At 42.7% G+C, this 22,198-nt stretch overlaps 1 protein-coding gene across 3 annotated transcripts in view; it reads left to right on the top strand.

Moving 5' to 3' along the window:
* Window positions 1–2,576: 2,576 nt before the first annotated feature.
* LOC140593697 (forkhead box protein N3) overlaps window positions 2,577–22,198 on the top strand; it is a 248,655-nt gene continuing 229,033 nt past the window's right edge. For 2 of the 3 annotated variants that reach the window (XM_072745584.1, XM_072745583.1), the window contains exon 1: window positions 2,577–2,735. The gene's annotated coding sequence lies outside the window, so the exon portion shown is untranslated. The remainder of the gene's footprint in view (window positions 2,736–22,198) is intronic. The other variant, XM_072745586.1, reaches the window with a different exon arrangement.

The raw sequence follows: 22,198 nt of genomic DNA, 5'->3' as shown, positions 1-22,198 counted from the left end.
TCAGCTTCTCATGACCTCCAACGGCTGCCAAGATGACTCTGAGCCTTGCATTTGCGACATTTGAAGGCCACGTGCATGGTGTGACTACCAACTAATTAGAGCAGTTTTCAACAAAGGGATCAAATTAATTCATCAAGGAAGTTTTACATTAATCCTCCTGAGCTGTTTTTCAGGAAGGTCATCTGCATCTTCCAATGATGCTGCCATGCCCAGCCTCTTTCTTATGAGCTGCCCAAGAAAAGGAATGAATAATTTTTAAGAATAAAATGTCTCTGTCTTTTCAGCTAAATGTCACCCAGCCCTCACCTGCTGGTATTTAAGTGGGTGGGACACATCATCAGAGAAGCTACATTTCCTTGCAGCAGAGGGGAGGAGGCAGTGGACTGACACCAACGGAACTGACTTTGGCTTTCCCATGGGTGCAGGAGGGCTGAGAAGCCACACCCAGTTGTCACTAGGTCTGGGCAAGGACACCCTAGATACCTCAGTAACAGGACACCTGGTATCTGAAACACCTGAGGTTCCAGAGTTTTTCGAGGACTTTTGGGGCTGAGACTGCATGTAGAAAACCAAGTTCCACTTGAGAGGACCTCATCCTCCAGGTGCCAAGGGGATCTCAGTCTCTGATAGGACGCAAAGGTGTCTAGGGAACAGGAGCCTTCTTCAGCCCCAGAGTTTTCTAGTTTTCCGTCTGCCCCAGACAGCCACGGGACAGAAATCTGACCAGCCAGCATTCTTGTTTAGTGGAGACTAAAATATTTTCAACTATCCTCTTGTTTCCCTTCTGGTTAGTTGCTCTTCTAATACAGGTAAGAAAAGGTGGCTACAGAAGGCTACTTGCATTTTTGTTTCGGATGCCTCATGTTCCAGAGCTTAATGGGGGAAATCGTTGGGAGGGCAGGTGGCGCACTTGAGAAGGCTGAGGTTGTCAGAAATGTTGGGGAGTCCCCAGCCCCTGGGTATACTTGCTGAGCTGATTTACCCTACGGGACTTCCACTTTCTCAATGGAAAATTGGGAATTAGAATGTCTGTCTTATCACAGAGGGGTGGTAAAGATATGAGATGTACGGGGGAGGACTTTGAAGATCTACAAGTGTGACATGTTACAACTAGGTTTTTTTTGCATGGACATAAGGCAGCAGGAAAGGTATCTTTGATGTTTAATTAATACTAAAAATCCTCCATTACATTTATTGGCCATAATCGGGAAGGAGGTGAGCTCGAGTAATTTTCAAAGGGACCCTTTCTGCTCCAGAAATAGAACTCTGAAAACACATTATTTGATTTTCCTTTTGGTGTCAAACCACAGCACCATTGTTATGAGCAGTTTTACAGAATTGTGACCTTCAGACTTGGTGATATCAAGACTGAAGACACGCTCCCAGTCCTGAAGCCTTTCAAACAGGCCCTTCAAACTAAAGCACTTTTATTTTGAATTAAGGGCTAATAGAATTGCCCTCTTAAATGAGCACTTGCAAGTTTAAATGTTGCCTTCCAGGTGGGCTGCAGTCAATGAATGTGCTAGGAGGTTGCTGAAAGCCCTATTGGGGACCATGAGGGGAATCTGCTATAGGGGTCCATGTGACACCCTTTCCTGCAGTTAGAAGGGAAATCTAGAACTTCCATTTTCCTAATTGTTCATAAGCTGATCTGCGTATACATCGATGACCATCATTTACTTTCAGTTTACCGAATTTGTGAATTTTTCACATTTGTTTCAATTCGTAATTAAGTTTTCTGTATGAGGCACGCCACATGCCACCATTAATTCTTCCTCCTTGATTGCTTAGGAGATACACGGGTGCATATTTTGATGCAATTTTTGAGGTCTTCTGGAAATCAAATGCCTCTGCGTTTGGCCATATGGGCCTTTGTTATTTAAAATAGCATAGGACAAAGTAAGAGGAAGCAAAACGCAAAGAGGACCTGTTAGAAAACAAAACATTGGAAGCCTGCGTAAAAAAAAAAATGTTATAAACACACCAATTAAAAAAAATTTTATACATTTATTTTTATTGGTGTTCAATTTGCCAACATCTAGAGTAACACCCAGTGCTCATCCGGTCAAGCGCCCACCTCAGTGCCCAACACACCAATTTTCAATCTTTCTTTTCTTTTCTTTTTTTTTTTGCCTTATATTTTTGAGATCTGTCTTTATGGATCCCCCCCTCCCCCGCCCCGCCGTGTGTCTTCCCGTCTGCTAAGGTGCCGAATTACAAGTGCCACAGCGGGCAGGCAGACCGCTAGAGAAACCGGTTCCTGCCCCGGTGCCCGGTGCCGTAGGGACGCGGAGGGGCTGCAGATCCGAGCACCGGCCTCGGGCGAGTTCACTTGTAGCCGCGTCTGCGGCCAGGGCTTGACCCCGGGCGCCCCCCCGCCCGCCCGCCCGCGCGCTCGGGGCCCGGTTTTGGGAGGGGCCGACGGGTCTGGCCCGGGCGGCCGGGGCCGGGGGTGCGGGAGGTCCCGGCGCGCGCGAGCCCCCGCGCGGAGGTCCGGGCTGCAGAGCGGGCGGCGGGGCGGGCGCGCGGCGCGCACTAGGACCCAGCGGGGCTCCGGGCCCGGGTGGGAGCCGCGCCGCCGACCCCGGGCGGGCGCCGGGGCTGGAGCCGGGGTTCCGGCCGCGATCGGCTGCAGCTCGGCCGGGAGACGGCGCGACCCGGCGGCGGGGCCCCCGGCGAGTGCAGCCCCCGATGCGGCCGCGAGGAGCAGCGGGGGGGGGCCCCGGCGATCGAAGGTAACGAAAATGGGGCTCATTTCCTGCCTCCCGAGCTTGTGCTCGGGCTCCAGCATTGTCACGAGAAGCCCTCGCCGTTCTGGCGGCTGCATTTTGGGGGGCATCGTTTCATTTCTGTTTGTTTGTTTTTTTTTTTTAAAGCTGTCGCCCCCCTCCACCCCCCCACCCCCTCCACCCCTGCACGCTCCCATTTCCACCTGGGTTCGGGAGTGATTTATAGAGCTTGCAGCCCAGATGGGGGGGAAGGTGCGGGCACATCGCAAGTTGACTATTTTTCATTAGTTTTGGCTCAAAAGTAAGTTCATTAAAAAAAAAAAAAAAAGAAAAAGAAAAAGTTTCTCAGGAATTGGTGAATCGTCTTTCAAAAATTCTTTCGGAAGACCCGACGGATGGTTAATTAAAAAAAAAAATGTTTTGTTTGTTTTTGTTTTTTTTTTGTGTTTTTTTTTTTTTTTAATTCCCTCCCCCAGGTAATTGATGCGATTCTGGTAATGACTTCCCAGGGCTTGACTTTTGTGGGGGGTCCCCGGGCGTTACTTTTATTTTCAAGGCACTAGCGTGTTGCATGGGGAGTTGGGCTCGGGGAAGAGTTTTTACAGCATTTTGCTGTCGCCACTGGTTTTGTTTTTTTTTTTTTTTTTGCTATCAGTTACCAACCGTGTCCGACCCGGGGTGGGGGGAGGTGAGAGGGGGGGGCGGGCGGTGGAGACCCCTTTGCAAACCCTGTCGCTGGTTATCCTGATGTGACACGTCCAGAGGAGAGTTTCCTTTGAGGGCAGAAGCGAGGATCTCTGTCCTTTTTTGGAGCCGCGTTGTTTTGAGGAGCAAACCCCGAGGACTGGCTGGGAGGCTAAAGACTGACTATTTCTCATGCTTTGTTTATACTCCTGGGCTGACATTTGGGGGAGGGAAAGGCGGGCCTCCCCGGCAGCTCAGCTCTTAATCGTGGGATCATTAATTCACTTCATTGATTAGTTTCCACTGGCTGGGCTCGGGGAGCCCCGTGTCACAGGGCCCGTCTGCAGGCGGTCGCGACCCAGGCTTGCAGACTCGAGCTGCGCCTGCTGCGGCCCGGCTGCGGGGGCTCCCGCGCGGAGCTGTCGGGGGCCGCGTGCTGCGCGCCCCGGGCTCGCGGGGGGAAGAGGGGACCCTGCTCCTCGGCTCCCGGGGAGGCATCCTGTTCTGTTCCTTTTGTTCGCTGTTTCTCATTGATCGCCAGCTCTGCCTGGAGAGGGGAGAGCAGCCCAGAGTGCAGAGCGGAAGGCGGCCCAGATGACTACAAACCACTTCAACTCTCACCCTGATTGGTCAGCGAGATGGAGACTTAGGAAAACAGCCACCCCGGACCTCCTTTTTTTTTTTTTTTTTTTTTTTTAAGTCTCGCTGTAATTTCAGGTTAGCTTTTTCCCAAGCGCGCGGATTCCTGCAAGATAAGATGGCTTTTTTAAAATTTCGGGTGCCGTTTGCTCGAGACAGCCTTGAAGTCTCATTTTTTTTTCTCCCCCCCCCCCCCCCCCCCCCCCGTTGTTGTCTCTATCCGGATAAAGTAGGCCATTTTGGTGACAAATTTCTTTGCAGACGTCAGCTACTAGCTTGCATTTATAGACCTATCACTTTACGATGCATGCTGCATGCTTCTTTCTCCTCCGGAGCCGTACGATGCAAAGTTGTTCAACTTAGAATAATTTCTCCTTGGCGTGGTTTTTTTTTTTTTTTTTTTTTCTTCTTCTTCCTTTTTTTTTTTTTTGACCTGGATATTTAAGCGTCGCCATCGGCAGATGGATGTTTAGCTGGATCTTTACTTGGGTCGTTTAAGTGTCCTATGCGTGGACACGGATCACGCACTAAATTTAAGTCTGCGACGGTTGAAGAAAAAGGCAAGGAAGAGCAAACAAAATGAGCTTGCACACTATTATAGGAAATTGTGGCATCTGGCTTGAGGAGGATGAGTTCCACGTCCAAGAAAAGGGGCATTCTTTGCCTTATAAGAATAGGAATTAGTAAATATCGTGGCATTGTGTATCTATAAAACCCCCCCAAAAAATGCGTAAGACCCGTGGACATCTTCATCTGAGCCTTAAAGCAGCTCAATGACAGAAGCACTGTCTCAGAAGTTGTTAAATGTATAAACACTTTTCTGATTGGCTTAAAAATTTAGACACAGGAAGTGGATGGTATCTAATAACCGATGAGTGGAGACTTGGTTGTCATGGAAACCGGGAATAGTAACCCCCACACCCCCATACACTACCATAACCACCCCCTTAAGAAAAACAGCAACAACAACAACAACAAAAAAACCCTGTATGTCATCACAGATGCCTGGAGAACATGTTGGCTTCTGTAAGCTTTCCCACAGCATCTGCTGAAACCCGAGACCATGCCTGTCAGATCAAGGTCATTTTACAACAACAACCAAAAATGCAGCCTCCTGGATTTCGTAACTATTTTCTTAAAAATACGCGAGGAGGAGAACCTCTTAAGGCCAGGATGAGCCCACGTGCTTACTTAGCAGTTTGCTACCACTGAGCTGTGCAAGGAAAGGCAAAGAAGCAGGTATTGGAGCGCTTAATTGTGGAATCAAACTGATTTGTAGGTCTGCGGTGAGAAGGAAGCTCTTTTTAGAGCCCTAAAGACTAGAGCGTTACCTGTGGCTGAGGAGTCACTTGGGGAAGGTATAAATGACGAGTTTCTGTTTGCAAGAGGGGTCCAAAGTTGAACTGTGGCAATTGAAGTCAAAGAACTGGCATTTTGGAATCCTGCACCAAGGTTTCAGGAGCAGGCATAAAGAAAGGCTGTGTCTGGTGCTTTGGGAAGTACCGGGGAGGGTGTTCTCAGCGGCTGAGCAGGAAGGAGAGAACTCCTAACTAGGGCTACACTGTGCTCAGAACTGCAGTTAGTATTTGATGAATTTAGAACAGTTCCCTCTTCTCTTGCAGATGAGAAGGCTAATCCGGAATCAAAGTTGCTAATAGTTTTCAGCATCTCAGGGAGTGAGTGGTTTCAGTGAGGTGGGTGAGGAAGGGAGAAAAGTTTGGAGACCTTCCCCCTTTTCACTTTGCTGAGTGAGGAAATAACCAAGGAGGCCCTCTCCTCGAGGTTGACTTGGGCGGTCAGCGTGGAAGCTGGTACATATAATGTCAACGCCCTTCTGACGTTTCTCTAATCTTGTCAGTGGTGGCCTTTAAATTCTAAATTCTTGATATTCCTTTAGTGATGGCTTCCTGCCAATCATGATTGATTGCATTGTCCTGCTTTATCTTAATTGAAGATGGTCAGTTTTAAATCTTCCTTAACACTTGGGTCTTTTTAAAAAGCAGCACATTTTCCTTGTTTTTATCAGCTAATTGCATGGGGCGGGGAGAGAGAAAGTGGAAAGAATCCTGACCGTATTTTAATGTTTATATAACATCCTGCCCCTATGCCAGAGGAAATACAGTGATAGAACAATCACCTGTTGGGTTGATGCAGCGTATATATTTCATGATCCCATGTTGTCAGATATTTAACTGACTGGGATTTGGTGAAAAAGGTTGCATTTCATGGCACAAGGCTTCTCTTTTAGCAAAGGATTTCCTGCAGGGAGCTTTCTTATCTATAAGTATGGTCATTGGCAGGAAGCAAGTCGGTTGCTTGTTTTTACAAACTGAAGGAAATGAATGGGATTTGTTGGTTTCTAGAATCTGCCTTCCTTCTCCATTGTCTGTCAAATCGTTTGCTCAGAATTTCTAAAGAGACTCCACATCTTTGGCATTTCTGTTTATTTGTTTTTGACTTTGGGGTTAGAAAAATTGGGCTTTAGACTGCTATGTACGACTTAAATTTTACCGATACAAATGAATAAGACGTTCAGTCGTGTTCAAATTCATTTTCAGTGGTCAGATGTACACATACTCACCTGAAGCTGGCATTTTTTGATAGCTATGCCAAATTTCTAATGATTAATCCAGAATACCAACCAAATGCCAGTTTCATGGAGAGGTAAAGAGAGAGGAGCATCTTCACTCTTTTCTTTGCATCCAAGAAGAAAATTCGTAAAGACTGAATGTCAGGTATATATATATGCCTCCTTTGCTGATGGCAGAAGGCTGGTGGGGGGGTGGGGGGGAAGCCCTAAGTGGGGGGTGAGGGTGGGAGTGTCAGTCGTACAATCCAGATGAGAAAAACAAATCTTAACCTTGGAGAGATTTCTGGTGCAAAAACTCTGGTTTACTTTTAGGATATTGTAAATAAATGGATTTGATTGTTTTACTTTATGTATGTTTCAAATTCTAGAAGAGAAAACAAGGGTGAGCTTCCTCAAAGGAAAATAAATACATAAACCTGCATTCCAAGGAAACAGCCCCGGGGGGAGGGGGAGGCAATGGGTGAAGAGCGTCTGGAGAGAATGATTTGTTGCAATGGTTTTCACACATTTTTGAAGACATCATTTTTGTTTTATATTTAGCACCAAAAGCGGAATCTTATGCAAGACCCTAGTACATGAGCGGAATAGGAACAGAGCTGCTTTGGGGGAAACCAGGAACCAGGAGCCCAGAGCCTGACGTCTTCCCCTGGGCTGTGCCCGGGGCCTCGCCCTAGAACCCTAGTACCTCCGGTGAAACAGTTTGAAAATCACTGCTTTTAAAGTGTCCAAAATATTCTCTAAAGAACGCCCAAGGGAACGGCTTGCAGAGCCCTGGAACCTCTTTCGCTGAAGAGAGAACTTCTGCCCTGACAGTTTAAGAGGCGCTTGTGCTCAGAGTGAGTAGGAAAAAGGCCTGTATACCGTGTCCTCTAATAAGCCAGCACGTCTATAGCGAGTGATTGGACTGGCTGTTGGTATGAAAGAGCCCCGGACCAGTCTGTACGAAGGGAAGGGAGAGGGTGTTTGGGGGGTTACTTCCTTTTTTTTTTTTAAATAATTTTTTTTAATTTTTTATTTATTTATGATAGTCACAGAGAGAGAGAGAGAGAGAGAGAGAGAGAGAGAGGCAGAGACACAGGCAGAGGGAGAAGCAGGCTCCATGCACCGGGAGCCTGATGTGGGATTCGATCCCAGGTCTCCAGGATCGTGCCCTGGGCCAAAGGCAGGCGCCAAACCACTGTGCCACCCAGGGATCCCGGGGGTTACTTCCAAACCAGGGCCCCCCTTCCTTTATGAGTCATGGGAACGTCTCACAGAGCCATTTGAAAGTACTTGGTTGCGATTCTTCCAGAATACGTGGATTTACTCTGTTGCCACCTCGGGATCTGTTATATCACTGTTATTCTAGTTGTCAGCGAAAATTATTTCATATTAAGTGTCGTTGATGAAATGAAAGTTTGCCAAGCTATATAATCTGCTTGGCAGACTCAGTAGTGTTTTGAGTGTTGAGTAAAATGATAACACACAGATGATGTTTGAATATCATCAAATATAGTCGCATTATCTCCTCTCTTGTGCGATTACTGAAACGGCAGTGTCGGGGTTGGGCTCTCCTAAACATCCCGGAGCTACGAGTACTAAGATTTCTAGGTGTGGTGGATGGAGAGGTCCTCTTCTGCTCCACTCTGGATTTTCAGGACCCCTCGGTTCACGTGAGCGCTGTTAGAGAAGCGAGGAGGAATCAGTGGACACTTCTGGCAAACTGTAGTGCCTCCTGCTTCTTGTGGCCACTGCCATCCTCCGTGCATCACTCCTTCCCTGGAGGATGCTCAGGGAGGGAGTTTGTAGAAGTAGGAAGGACAGGAGCGCCTGGGTGGCTCCGTGGTTGAGCATCTGCCTTGGGCTCAGGCCCTGATCCCAGGGTTCTGGGATCGAGTCCTGTACTGGGCTCCCCGCAGGGAGCCTGCTTCTCCCTCTGCCTCTGTCTCTGCCTCTCTCTGTGTGTCTCTCGTGAATAAATAAATAAAATCTTTTAAAAAAGAAGTAGGGAGGACAGACCCCTCTCTGCATTCTCCTTTTCCTCCGCTCTGCTTATAGTTCCTGTTACCTGCCCGGGGTTGGAAATGGCAATTAGAATAATCGTGTTCTGGGAAGTCGCAGGTCTTTCAACAGTTTGTGCTGGAACTTTTCATTTTTCTTTCTTTTCTTTGTAAAGTAGGCTCCACATTCACCGCTGGAACTTTTCCGTTTTCTTTCTTCCTTTTCTTTGTAAAGTAGGCTCCACATTCACCGTGGGGCTTGGACTCGCACCCCTGAGATCAAGTGTCCTGGGCTCTACCCACTGAGCCAGCCAGGCGCCCCCAGGGGAACTTTTTCTTTTCTTTTCTTTTTTTTTTTTAAGAAAATATTTCCTCTACAAAGATGAAACTAGGAAGAGCACAAAATAGTTGGAGGTGGTAGTGGATGGAGAGAAAATGATTGTGGTCGACTTTTATTTGTTGAGTTGTGTGGAAGAAAGCTTTTCATGTGTAGGCTGTTTAAAGCTATCTTATTCCTCCTCCCCCTGCATTTCAAAGAAGAGTGAGTGTGTACCCGCAGAAACCAATGGAACTGTCCCAAGGCAACCAATGGAACTGTCCCAAGGCGTATTCATGAAAATAGACCAGTGATTCCTCTTGAGTGAGCATTTAAACTCCGAGGTTCTTGGGGACTTGTGTTTTCCAACTCAAGGATATGATCCAGTTACTGGGACCTGGCAGGAACTGCTGATACAGGACTCCAGACATTATGCAGAGTGTGCGCTGGGTACCTTTGTGGATGTCACTTCCTTAAAATTCGGATAACAGCAAGTCCTCCTTAAAGAGAGGATTTTAGTTAAAAAAAAAAAAAAAAGAAAGAAAGAAAAAGAAAAAAAAGAGAGGATTTTAGTGTGTTATACCAGATAGATTTTAGATGATCTCAGGATCATCTCACACCTGGCAGTTTCTGATTCGGCAAACTGGACATTTTTGCAGCCTTTAAAACAATTACCGTTTAATGACTAATACAAATCTCTGAGTTAAAGTACTCGCGTTGTTTCGTGGGACTAGATTGAGCATTTATGATGGTCTCTTGAAAAAGAAAGAAGTTGCCCTGGGTAAGTTTGGCAATATTGGGTAACAGAAAAAACTGTATGACACTGGTAAGAGGCTTTTCTTTACAAGCGCCTCCCTGGGGTGCCTGGGTGGCCCAGGTCTTGATCTCGGTATCCTGGGGTTGAGTCCTGCCTTGGGTACTGCGGTCAGTGGGAAGTCTCCCTCTGCCCCTCCTCCTGCTCATGTGCGCTCTCTCTCAAATAAATAAATAAATAAATAAATAAATAAATAAATAAAATCTTTTTTAAAAAAAGGTACCACCCCTATATGACTTTAATTGATTCTTAGAATAATCTAGTTTTCATATACCACTACTGTTGTTACTACTCAGTAATGATAAATATGCATTAATGTCCCGTTTTACAAATGAAGAAACTGAGGCCCTGTGTTCCTAGGGCCACATACTCATTGGTAGCCAAGCAGTTCTCGTAACTCCCAAATTCCAGGCTTTTTTTTTTCTTTTTACCTACCTCACTGGGGCTACCTCACAACTGTTCAACCGTTTCTGTTCCAGGGTTGATGACTTCCCCTTCCATGCTTGAAATGGAACCTCCTCCTGGGAAAACTCAGAGGGCGGGGTAGGGAATATTTGATGTGATTTTGGCAAGAAGTAGGGTTTAGCTTCGTGACATTCTGTGTTCCCACGTCTGGCTGTTAGGGATGCAAGGGGCTTTGTAGTTCCCTTGACAGAGACTTCCGTAATTCCTCTTCATCTTCTGAATTTTCTTTCATCTACCTCTGAGCGCATTCACCTACTTGGTAAACCAAAGGCTCTTACCACAGGGATGTGACTTTCCTGAATTACCCAAGTATTACACCTGGCCTTTCTGTTGTGGCCTCCACAGAAAGAGATTTCCTGGGACATTCACTTTTGTAATTCCTGTGAGCTGCCCAACACACTCAGAGGTGCAAATGCAGTGACATCTCCTTTGTTTTCTGAATAAAAACCAGTGGGCCTAACTTGTCAGATTAGTGGGTTGTCTGGTATCTCCTTCCTGGGGGCCCCCCTACCCCTAACTCCTAGAAACCCCATATGGGTTTGTACAGACCCAAGTGGAGCGGGGTCACTTTGACTTCCTCATCTAAGCCCAGAGCTCTGCTGCTTGCAAGCTGGCAGAGCAGACTTCAGCCAGAGAAAGTTCCTGGGGGACTTGTTCATGCCATTGGCCGCAGTCAGAGGTTGGGCTGGCGCACGCTGGGATGTCAGCCCTGAACGGGAGGTGGCCAGGGCATCACCACCTCCTATGACTGCTCTTATTCTTTCACTCTTTCCACCAGAAAGGTAGACATTTTAGAAGAATGATAATTTTATTTATTTGTTTGTTTATTTATTTTTAAAGATTTTATTTATTCATGGGAGGCACAGAGAGAGGCAGAGCCAGAGGCAGAGCCAGAGGGAGAAGCAGGCTCCCTGTGGGGGGGAGCCTGATGTGGGACTCCCGGGGACCCCAGGATCACGCCCTGAGCCGAAGGCAGATGTGCAACTACGGAGCCACCTGGGCGTCCCAGAATGATCGATCTATCTACCTATCTATCTATCTATCTATCTAAAGATTTTATTTATTTATTCATGAGAAACACAGGGAGAGAGAGAGAGAGAGGCAGAGACACAGGCAGAGGGAGAAGCAGGCTCCATTCAGGGAGCCCGACGTGGGACTCGATCCTGGGACTCCAGGATCAGTCCTGGAGCCACCCAGGGATCCCCTGATCTTTTTTAAATAATCCTCTGAACTTCAAAATGAACGAAGGCCCTGGGAAAATGTCTTTTCAGTCCAAACAAATGAGAACAAGAGATGTAGTGCAAGTTCCAAGCATCCAGGCAGAAATTGTGAATGAGGGCATTCATTTGGTTGTGGTTTTTCTCTGTTGCCACCCTTTATCCCATTTCCCAGGTTGGAAAACTTGTCCACCTACTTGTTCTAGATCCATGTATCTAACTTACCACCGGGGCTGCTTGCTGCTTTCTTGGAAATCCACCTTCTATTCATCTCCTCCTCTTGAGTTCTGGTGCCTCACGCCGGGGACACTGCAGGTCACCTTGAAGGGGCTCTGTCCCTCCTGGTCCCTTGCCTTCCTAGGGACTCTTGCAGACCAGTTGCCCCCAGAACCCTCTGGAAGTGCCTCTACCCCTTAGAGCTGTGCGTGACCTTGACCTAAGACCCAGTGATATGGAAATAAGACTGAGTAACGTGGAAATCCTGAACGGGTCATTGTGAAATCCTAGAGTCCCGGAGAAGCACTTGGCATGGAGCCTGGCACGTAGTCACAAATTATTGTAGCGATTTGTATTGTTGTGTTGTTACCGTTGTTAGGGCCCTCGGCTCCTGAGAGCCATGGCGGGTGCTGGCTCTCTGTTGCCCACCTTACCAAGTCTTCCTTTGTCTTTCAAGACCTTCTGTGGTCTGGCCCTCCCTGTTAGGGCTCAGGGAATGCTTCTGGAACTGATCCCTGAATTTGCTCTCTCCTTCCAGCTCCCCTGACCTTGTTTATATTGTCCCTGGTTCCTATGATCCTCTGACCACAACCTTCTTCCTCCATTCACATGTTGGAAAGACACCAGTTTTACCCATCCTGCAACTCCAGTATATAGAGAAAATGCAATTTATTCGTTTTTTCCTACACTAAACCTTCTTCCCCGGCACATACCCATTTATTATATCAGGAAAAAGAATAATTTTTTTTTTTTTTAGATTTTCTTAATTTATTTGACGGGGGCGAGAAGAGCACAAGCAGGGGGAGCAGAAGGCAGTGAGAGAGGGAAAAGTAGACTCCCTGCTGAGCAAGGACCCTGATTGTGGGGGCTCAATCTCAGGACCCCGGGATCATGACCTGAGCCCAAAGCAGACACTTAACTGACTGAGTCACCCAAGCACCCCAAGAATAATAACTTCTGATCCTCTTTTAAAACTCAGTGTGGTCAGATAATCCACATAGTCTCTTATAGTATTCCTAGTCTTCCTAGGAGAATAATGCCCATTTGCTCATGTTGCCCCCACTCCTTTGTCTGATGGTGTGTGTGTGGGAAGTAGTGTCGAGCACATTCCTTCCTTGTATTTCTGATTGAGGTGAGCAGATTCAGGCTCCTTAGGTGGAGTGATCACTGCTCCTGGGGGCTCTCTTGCCCACTGGTGCTTCTTGTTTCATATGAGCAGCTGAAGCCTGTGACTCTTATTACATGTAGTCTAATCCAGTGATTTTCAATGACCCACAATAAGATATAGACCCACGCTCTCTAAAATAAATAAATCTGGGGATCCCTGGGTGGCTCAGCGGTTTAGCACCTGCCTTCAGCCCAGGGCGTGATCCTGGAATCCCAGGATCGAGTCCCATATCGGGTTCCCTGCATGGAGCCTGCTTCTCTCTCTACCTGTTTCTCTCATGAATAAATAAATAAAATCTAAAAAAAAAAAAAACTATTTATTTATTTATTTTATTATTTTTTAAAAAACCGTGCATGACCTTGACCCAAGACCCAATGACATGGAAATAAGACTCAGCTCAGCCTCCTCCTCCTCCCACCCAGCCCTGGACCTCACTACTCTCTCTGCTTGGGCCTGCTGTCGCACTGGGCTGATGAAGCTGTGCCCCACTGGTGTGGGTCATCTCTTCTCAGGGCTTCAAGGAGTATAGGGAGATGGGCACAAGGATGTCTCTCAGTGGTACTTTCTGCAGTCAGGAGGCAGTCACCCAGGAGGGGTCAGGCCAAGCAGGAGCCACTCTATCCACTGTCCTCTTTTTCTTCTCTCCTGTTTCTTTCCCATAATTATCTGGACCCAGAAAGGGGTGGACGTCCCCTTAGCTCCCCTCCTTGCACCCTGAAGGCAGGAGATCAGGGACTGCTCTGTCCCTGATGGGTGAGATTAGTGTCTTCTGCCATCTTCTGGTAGATTCTTTTGTGTTGGGTCCTCTAGATTCCTGGTAAATGGTGGAAAATCCTGTCCTGGGACAAAGCCTGACTTTCAAGGCTGTGGAATTTCTGCCTGTGATAGCGTCTCCTAGTTTCCTATCTGTCTATTCTGTGCAAATTTTAGTGGGGATCAGCTAACGATCACAATTCTAAGACTCCATTGCAGCTAAGAATGGCAAAATTCTAGCTTCTGGGATTCGAGTAGATGTGTGGGGTGTCTGTGTGGTTTGTGTCCTTGTTTTTCTTTATAGCTTTATCACATATTTTTTTTTTTAGCCCAAAACTACAATATTGTTCAGTTTTGCATGCTTTGGTATAAATGGAAACATTATAGGTACGGGTGCGTGCGTGCGTGTGTGTGTGTGTGTGTGTGTGTGTGTTTGTACTGTCTCATGGTTTAAAATGTTTCTTATTAGAAACAAAATGAAAAACCTCTGTATTATGGAAACTTCAAAAAGTGCCTGTGACAATTTATAATCCTCACAGTAGTGAATAGGTTTTTTTGTTGTTGTTTCATGTTCTCAAGACATTTAATATTGTCAGACTGTAGAAGTTCTGCTAGTATAATAAGTGTGAAATAATCTCATTGTTATTTAAATGGTTTTGGTTATTAATAAGTTTTAAATATCTTTTCATAAGTTTATTGGTTATGTATGTTTCCTCGTTTGTAAAGTTCCTATTTGCCTTTCATCTTGTAGTCAGAAACTTTTAGTTTCTTAGATCTTCTCTGTAGTATCTCTTTCTGTTTATTTTCCACTTGTATCTTTATTCTTTTGACTCTTTTGGGTTTATTATATTTTTTTAATTTCCTAAAGTGACAGCTTTTGAAGTTTTCTTTTCTATTTTTTCTTTTAAATATTTTATTTTAAAGTAATCTCTACACCCAACATGGGGCTTGAACTCAGGACCCTGAGATCAAGAGATGCAGCCTCTTCTGACTGAGCCAGTCAGGTGCCCCAGAAGTTTCCTTTTCTAATGCAAAAATACAAGCTGTAAATGACCTATATTAGTGCTGTCTCAGGAATTGTTATATGTAAAATTTTCACTGTTGTTCAGTTCTAATTAACTCCTAAATTTATTATGACTTTTTCTTTGTTCTATGAATTATTTAAAAGTGTTTTGTATCTTTCAAGTTATTTTTTTCATTATTGATTTCTAACCATTGTATTTTTGTCATAGAATACAGTCTTATGATGTCAATTATGGAACATTAAGTCAAGCTTGTTAACCTAATTTTTAAATCTTTACTATTTTTATCAATACTTTGCCGATGTATTTTTAATTGAGAGAGAGAGAAGTGAACTAAAATTTCTCATTGAGAGTAGATTACCACTTTTCTTCATATATTTTGAAGTTGCATTATTTGGTGTATATATTTAGAATTCTTCTGTCATCTTGGAGAATTGAATCTTTTATTATTATGAAGGAATGCACTTTAATGTTCATACTGCTTTTTGTCTTCAAGCGTATTTTGTCTGATGTTCATGCAATAATACACGACAATTGTGGGAAATAATCAGCTTCCTCTTTATTAATTCTTGCTGCTTGTTTTTCCATCCTTTGTTTTTTTAAACTCTTTGTATCCTAGTATTTTGGATATATCTTTTATACATGACATAAAGGTAGATAATGTTTTTAGGCAGCCTGTAAATACTGAAATATGTAATGTTCATATTTATTGTAATTATGGATATGTTTCAATTTACTCCTTCATGTTATTTTATCCTTTCCATTTGTTTTGCCTCTTCCACGTTTCTTTTTCTTTCATTTCTTGCCTTCTTTTGAATTGATGAGGTTTCCTTTCTTATTTTATTTTTTCTATTGTGGTTTTGAAGTTTTACACTTTTACTATTCTTTTAGTGGTTCTCTGGAAGTTTGGGCAGGTATACTTATCAAAGTCTAAACCTAATTCATATCTGTCCTTTCCTCTCAAACAATGAAAGAATGTTAGGCTACTTAACTCTAGTCTCTGCCCCCCACTTCCCAACTTAGGTCCCATTTTTGATCAGTGTTTTAGTTGTATCTTATTTTTTTAAAACTTCACACATTAGACATTACTATTTTATTCAGATTTACCTACATATTTACTACTATTTTGCTTGTAATTCCTTCCTCTGCCCCCAGTGACCTACTCCTGAGGGTCACTTCTCTTCTTAGATTTCACTTAGAGAGGATAGGTTGAGGGAAAATTATTTCAGTTACTGTTTGTTGGGAAGTTCTATTTTTTTCCTGTTTTCTAAAAATATAGTTTTGCTAGGTATAAAATCTTTTTGCTAAATATACAATTTAGTTATTTTTCTGTCAACATGTTAACAATTTTCTGTTTTCTGATTTCCTCTTCTGAGAAGTCAATACTAAATCTAATTGTTGCTTGTCATTGAAGGGTATTCTTTTTTCAATAGTACTTTATGACTGCTCTTAAGATATTTTATTGTCTTTGGTGTTCTGTGGTTTTATTGTAAAGTATCTAGATGTGAATTTCTCTTCTATGTATTTATTTTGCATGGGATTTTTCTGGGTTTTGTGTATTTGTGGATTGAATTTTTTCATCAGTTCTTGAAGATTCTCAGGTTATTGTCCCTGCTCTCTACCCCTCTTTTCTACTTCTAGATTTCAGAATAAGTATATGTTAGACTTTTGTTCCTTGTCTTCTCTATGTTTTAACCTCTTTTTCATGTTTTCTGTCTCTGTCTTTAGTATCTCTATGTGTTAGAGTCTTGATATTTTCAGTGTTTGTCATTTTCCACTATCCAATCTGTCTGATCTTGCCAGCAGCCTATATACTTATTTCCTTCTATTATTTAAACATTTATTTTATATTGTCTGTCTGATGATTTGAAAGTTTGACGTCTTTGTGTGTGCATTTCTACTATCTCTTGTTTCTGCTAGTTGTTCATGACGCTTTGTTTCCTTATGCATGTGTGTATGGGAGTTTTGTCTTATTTTACTGTGACTTAATTTCTTTTTTTGTGTGTGACTTAATTTCTTTCTTTCTTTCTTTTTTTTCTTTTCTTTTCTTTTCTTTTCTTTTCTTTTCTTTTCTTTTCTTTCGACTTTGTCAATGGGAATTCTTTGAGGTTTGCACTGAGGTGAATTCTCTAGATTTTGCATTTGTTTCTGCCAGGTGCATGGCATCATAAACGATCTGCAAAGCGAGGGCTTAAAATTTTCAACTTGAGGTTTGGGGAGTAATCACATAATCAATTCATATTCAGAAATCCTGTGAGGGCTCTCTTGTGATTACAGATTTTCAGTAAAGACTTTTCTCTCCTCTACTCAATACTAATTTTGGAGACAGGCAATCCTGGTGGCCTTTTGGAGTCCTATTATAGCAGAGTACCTCCTAGTATACTTTCTTCATACCTTGGTGAGTCCTGGCTTTGTGCTACCAAGATTATTTGCTGTCCCCTATGCTGTGCTTTGTTATAAAAACAGAAGCTCAAGTTCTCCTGTTTGTTACATGCCTTCAAGGTGAAAGCTGATGTAATTGCTATGCTCTGGTATGCCTCATTTTCTTGTTGGCTCATACTAACATCATTTCAAACTATTTTGAAGAAGTATTTTGTTCAGCATCTTTAGTTGTTTGAAGGATTGGACAGGTATCTTTTTTGCCATAGTGCCAGAAAAGGAACTCCCATCCTTATTTCTCTTTGTATTCCTTCTTTAATAGTGCCCGAACATATGAATGCCTCTGGGTAACTAGAGTAGAGATCGCTGTGTGCATAAAGCAATAGAGAAAAAGCACAATCATTATTTTCAAAGTATTACCTCCTTCTACACATAATTTAAGCTCTAATTTGTATTAGTTGAGGTAATACTATCTGCTTCAATAAAACCAACGGTGCATGACTCAAAACAATTCAACTTTATTCCTTACATATCCAAAGTGAGTGTCCTGAACTGGAGAATGGCTCTCATTCAGGTGGTGATTTAGGGAACCAGGCAGTTTTCATTCTGTGGCTCTGCCATGTTCAACCAATAGCTCCCAAGGTCATTCGGCTACTTTGGATCACAGTAGCAGAAAAGGGAAAGAACATAGAAATTTAGGAGTGACAGATTTTTACTGGCCATCCTAGATGGGCACCCTCCACTTCCTTTCCCCATAACCAGCTGATACTTGGTAGGATTGTCATATCTGCCTGCGAGGAGGCTTGCTGGGAAAGGTAGTCTGGATGTGTGCCTAGGAGGAAGAAGAACAGGTGTAATAAACAGCCGGTCTGTCTGTGCCATGTATTTCTTTTCTGAAACTTTGGCCTAACCTGTTTCTCACTTCTCTGAGGGCCTTTTTCACTTAGAATCAGTGCCACCGAGTTTAGGATTTAACCGTCCTGAATTATTTCATGTTCATCCAGTTTAAATCCCCAACTATATAATAACTTCCTGGAGCGTGTGAGTTTTGTGCTGAACATTTGAAAATGTGCCTTGTCACGCAGTTTTGAACACACAGTATGCGCTACAGAAATTAAACCCCCAAATGAAAGGAGAGCATTCTTTTGTTTTAAGGAGATGACCGCTAATGTATTTAGGGATGCAGCATTGTGATCTGCAACTTATTTATTAATGTTATTCCTTTACATTTTTTCCTTAGACTTGAAATTTATCAAAATAAACATTTGGAGAAAAAAACCTTGAATTCCCTGAAGTTTGAAGTGGGCACTACACACAATAGTGGCATTTCCACGAGGGGGTCATTTTAATCTATCTCACTTGATTCTTCTGAAATGTCTTGTTGTCAGCCCTCTTGGTATCCTCCAAGTTGTTATGGAAATTTATCCCGTTCTTCTGGAAATATTCGTTGAGGTCTATGAGGTGCTAGATACTGTGGAGCAGATGGTTCTAGGGGTGTGAGATAAGACCCTGTCCCAGAGCCAATCAGGTGAGGGGGTGCAAACAACTGCTTTGAGTGGAGAAAGACCTTTGCAGTTGATTCTGTATTTGCTACAGTTTTTTTTTTTTTTTTAATAGAATGGGGAGGATCAAGGCTTGGTGCAATCTTAAGTCCTTTAGGAGGGACTTTTCACTTCTTTTTCCTTTGCTTTTAGGCCTTACTTGAGGCTAGCCCTTTTCCAGGCAAGTAGCAAACCAGCAAGTTGAGTGTAGCTCTTATATATTCTCTAGGGCCACAGATAATCCAGCCGAACTGGACCCTGGCTTATTGGCCTCAGTGTAACTCTCTGCTTGAGTTGAACTCATTTCTTTGTTGCTAGGCTCTATGTTTTCAATTCTCTATTTTTATTTTCTGTTGCTATTGGTCTTAGTAAATGAGAATGACATATGGACTTGAGTTAAACTGTTGGAATCATCGTTTGTTTTCTTTTCATTGCATAGTTTTCTTTCTGTACTGTACTGCACTGTGGATGGGAAAATACACTGACATCTTAGTAACTCTAATCTATTATCCACCTGCTCGGATGCAAGCACAATGCATGTGGCAAATTACTTTATATGCCAATAAAGCCTGTGTTTTGGAAAAATGTTGGGCTGTTTATATTCAAAACATTGTTTTGAATCAAGCCATCTAAAATATGCAGATTAGGAATAGGAAGTGGTATCCTGGATAGCATCCTCAAAATTCCAGGAAGGGTCAGGCTGCAAAATACAAGATGTGGTGAGTCTATAATTAGGTATCGACCAAGTTTTTTTTGCCTGAGCTCTGACTTAGCTCGGCACTGGGCAGAGAATAGCTCTTGAGTCCAGAGGAGTTCACTTTAGAAGATGACCCAGCAGGTAGATGTGGCTCCCTCAGTAGCCAAGACAGAGCAAGCCATTGTTTCATTCATGGAACAGGACATAGAATTTCTGGCAGGTAAGAGCAGAGTACAGCATTTTTAATAAAATTGATGAAGTGCAGATAGGTGGGTGCACAGTGTTCTTCTTGGAAATTGTGTCTATTATATTCTTAATTCTAAAGCTTCTCTCTTTAGAATTTTTTCTTGTGTTTGAGAAAGTTACCAAAACTACTCTTTTGGAGGTACTGAGTCTTAGCCAAAGACATTAATGATATATACAGCCCAGGACCTAGCATACAGGGTAGAATTAATTTATATACATATATATGGATTTATTTATTTATCTTTAGGGAGAGAGAAAGCATAAGCATGGGAAGGACAGATGGAGGGGAGAGAGAGACAGAGAGACAGAGAGAGAGAGAATCCTCAAGCAGAATCCCCGTGAGCATGGAGCCCGATGCACGATATGGTCCTGTGACCCCCCAGATCATGACCTGAGCCAAAATCAAGAGTGGAACGCTTAACTGACTGAGCCACCCAGGTGCCCCGTTAAATTAATTTATATTTTTAAAATCAGAGTACTCTGTGCAGTATTATTGGGGTGACATATATCCTGACTTGTTTGTAATAGTTTTGGTGTATGCCTACTGCCTCAGTGTAATGACTCCTTTTATTTTCAAAGTCATTGTGGTTTATATGATAAATTATTGTCACATTACATATAGTGGTAGTCAGTGTATCTAGCAATAGTAGATCTGATTTGTTCAGACCAGCTCATCTGCTGAGAAAAGCTGCTTAAAATTAAAAAGAAAAAAAGTTTGGAAGCATTGGAGAGTCATCAAGGCAATGAGGAATGGTAAAGCCAAGATTCAGGAAAGGAAAGCCCTAAGAGATGAGCACAGCTTTTGGATCTTTTTCTTGAGACAGTTGTCACTTCTAAAATTAGTAGCCAAGAGACTAAAAAACTTAGCAGAGCTTTCAACAGACTCATGGGATTGGGGGCATTTTAACTGTATTCAAGTCCTGCCAAGGAGCAGAAGCCCTAGTAAACAACCTGGGGTTTCATTTGGAACCCTGAGTCAAGACAAACCAGAAATAGAAAAACTCACACAGGAACTGAAGCCAAAAATCAAATATTTTCAGATTAGTGTCCCTAGCTTAGTTGCTTGCCAGAAACAAAAGTTAAAATCCTCTCTGGAGGAAGATACATCTTACAGAGCCTCATGTTGTTACTAGAGTTTTTCATGTACTGTATCTATCACCTGGTGAAAAATAACTAGACCTATGAGAAGACAAGACATGATTTAGAATCAACAAATAAGACATACCTGAAAGTATTTGTCTTTCTCTGAGTGACTTATTTCACCTACCATTATATCCTCTAGGTTCATCCATGTTGTGACAAATGGCAAGATGTCATTCTTTTTTATGGCCGAGTAATATTCCATTGTATGTTTATATCTATATATCACATCTTCCTTATCATTCACATGTGGAATTTAAGAAATGAAACAAATGAACAAACAAATGAACAAAGAGATAAAAAATCTGACTTGAATACAGAGAACAATTACTTGTGGTTGCCAGAGGGGAGGTGGGTGGGGAGATGGGTGAAATAGATAAAGTGGATCAAGAGCACACTTCTACTGATGAGTACTGAGGTATGTACAGAATTGTTGAATCGGTATGTTTTATACCTGAAACTACTATAACACCATATGTTAAGTATTTAAAAAGAAAACATAAAGGATATAGGAAAGATTTAAAGATGTATTCTAGATAACTGAAGTTCTTTAAAGTGAGAAATAAAGATAAAGAAGAAAAAAAAGGTACACCTAAAATAGATCCAGAGAGTGGATTAATCAGAGGTGATCTCTAAAACAACTGTGATTAAATATTAAAGGAATTAAAAGGTAAGATGTAAAAATATTCCAGACAACTGAAAATTATAAATAAGAATCTGGTACTGAAAAATATATTTACTGAAGTTTAATAGATAACTTATAAATCGATGAACTTCTTGGGGTGATGGAAGTCCTCTAAGACTGGATTATAGTGATGGTGATGGTTGCACAACTGAATTAATATGCTGAAACCATTGAGTATATTCTTACAATGGGTACATTTTATGGTTTGTAAATTGTACTTTAGTAAGTGTTAAAACAGCTCTTGCTAAAGAATAGATGAGGTCAATGGAGTAGATGCAGTTGAAGAGAGAGTTAGTGAACTGAAATACAGAGGAGAAGAAAATACCCAAAATAAAACATAGAGAGACAAGATGATGGAAAGTAAATGCAATTTTTTGAAAGACGTGAAATATTATAGAAAGGCCTAATATAAATGTAATTGGAGTTTCAGTAGAGAGAGAATGGAGAAGAAATAATTGGAAAGAAATGGCTAAAAATTCTCCAAGACTAACAAATGACATAAAGCTGCAGAATAAAAAGCCCTAAGATAGCAAGCAGGTTCAGTACAAAGAAAAGACAAGTTGAAAGTAGTCATGGCTGGAAGAGTGGTTAACTCTTATTTTCAAAGGAACAATGATAATATTGACAACTAGCTCTTCAATGAAACAATAGAGATCAGAAAGAAATGGCATGAGATCTTCAAACTGCTGAAAGACAATAATTAACTGTGAATCCTAAGGGATTCCTCAAAAATGACAAAAAAAAACTAAAAGTACTTTTTAAAAAAATTATCATGAGCTCATCTACACTAAGGGAGCTGCCAAAAGGCATCCCTCATTTTTTTTTTTTTTTTTTAAGTAGGCTACATGCGCTCCATGGAGCCCAACGTGGGTCTTGACCTTAGGAACTTGAGATCAAGACTTGAACGGAGATCAAGAG

Source organism: Vulpes vulpes, unplaced genomic scaffold (assembly GCF_048418805.1).
Source record: "Vulpes vulpes isolate BD-2025 unplaced genomic scaffold, VulVul3 u000000644, whole genome shotgun sequence".
In the NCBI taxonomy this organism is placed as follows: Eukaryota; Metazoa; Chordata; class Mammalia; order Carnivora; family Canidae; genus Vulpes; species Vulpes vulpes.
Note: the sequence above shows the minus strand (reverse complement) of the source record. Positions and strands in the feature narration are given on the sequence as shown.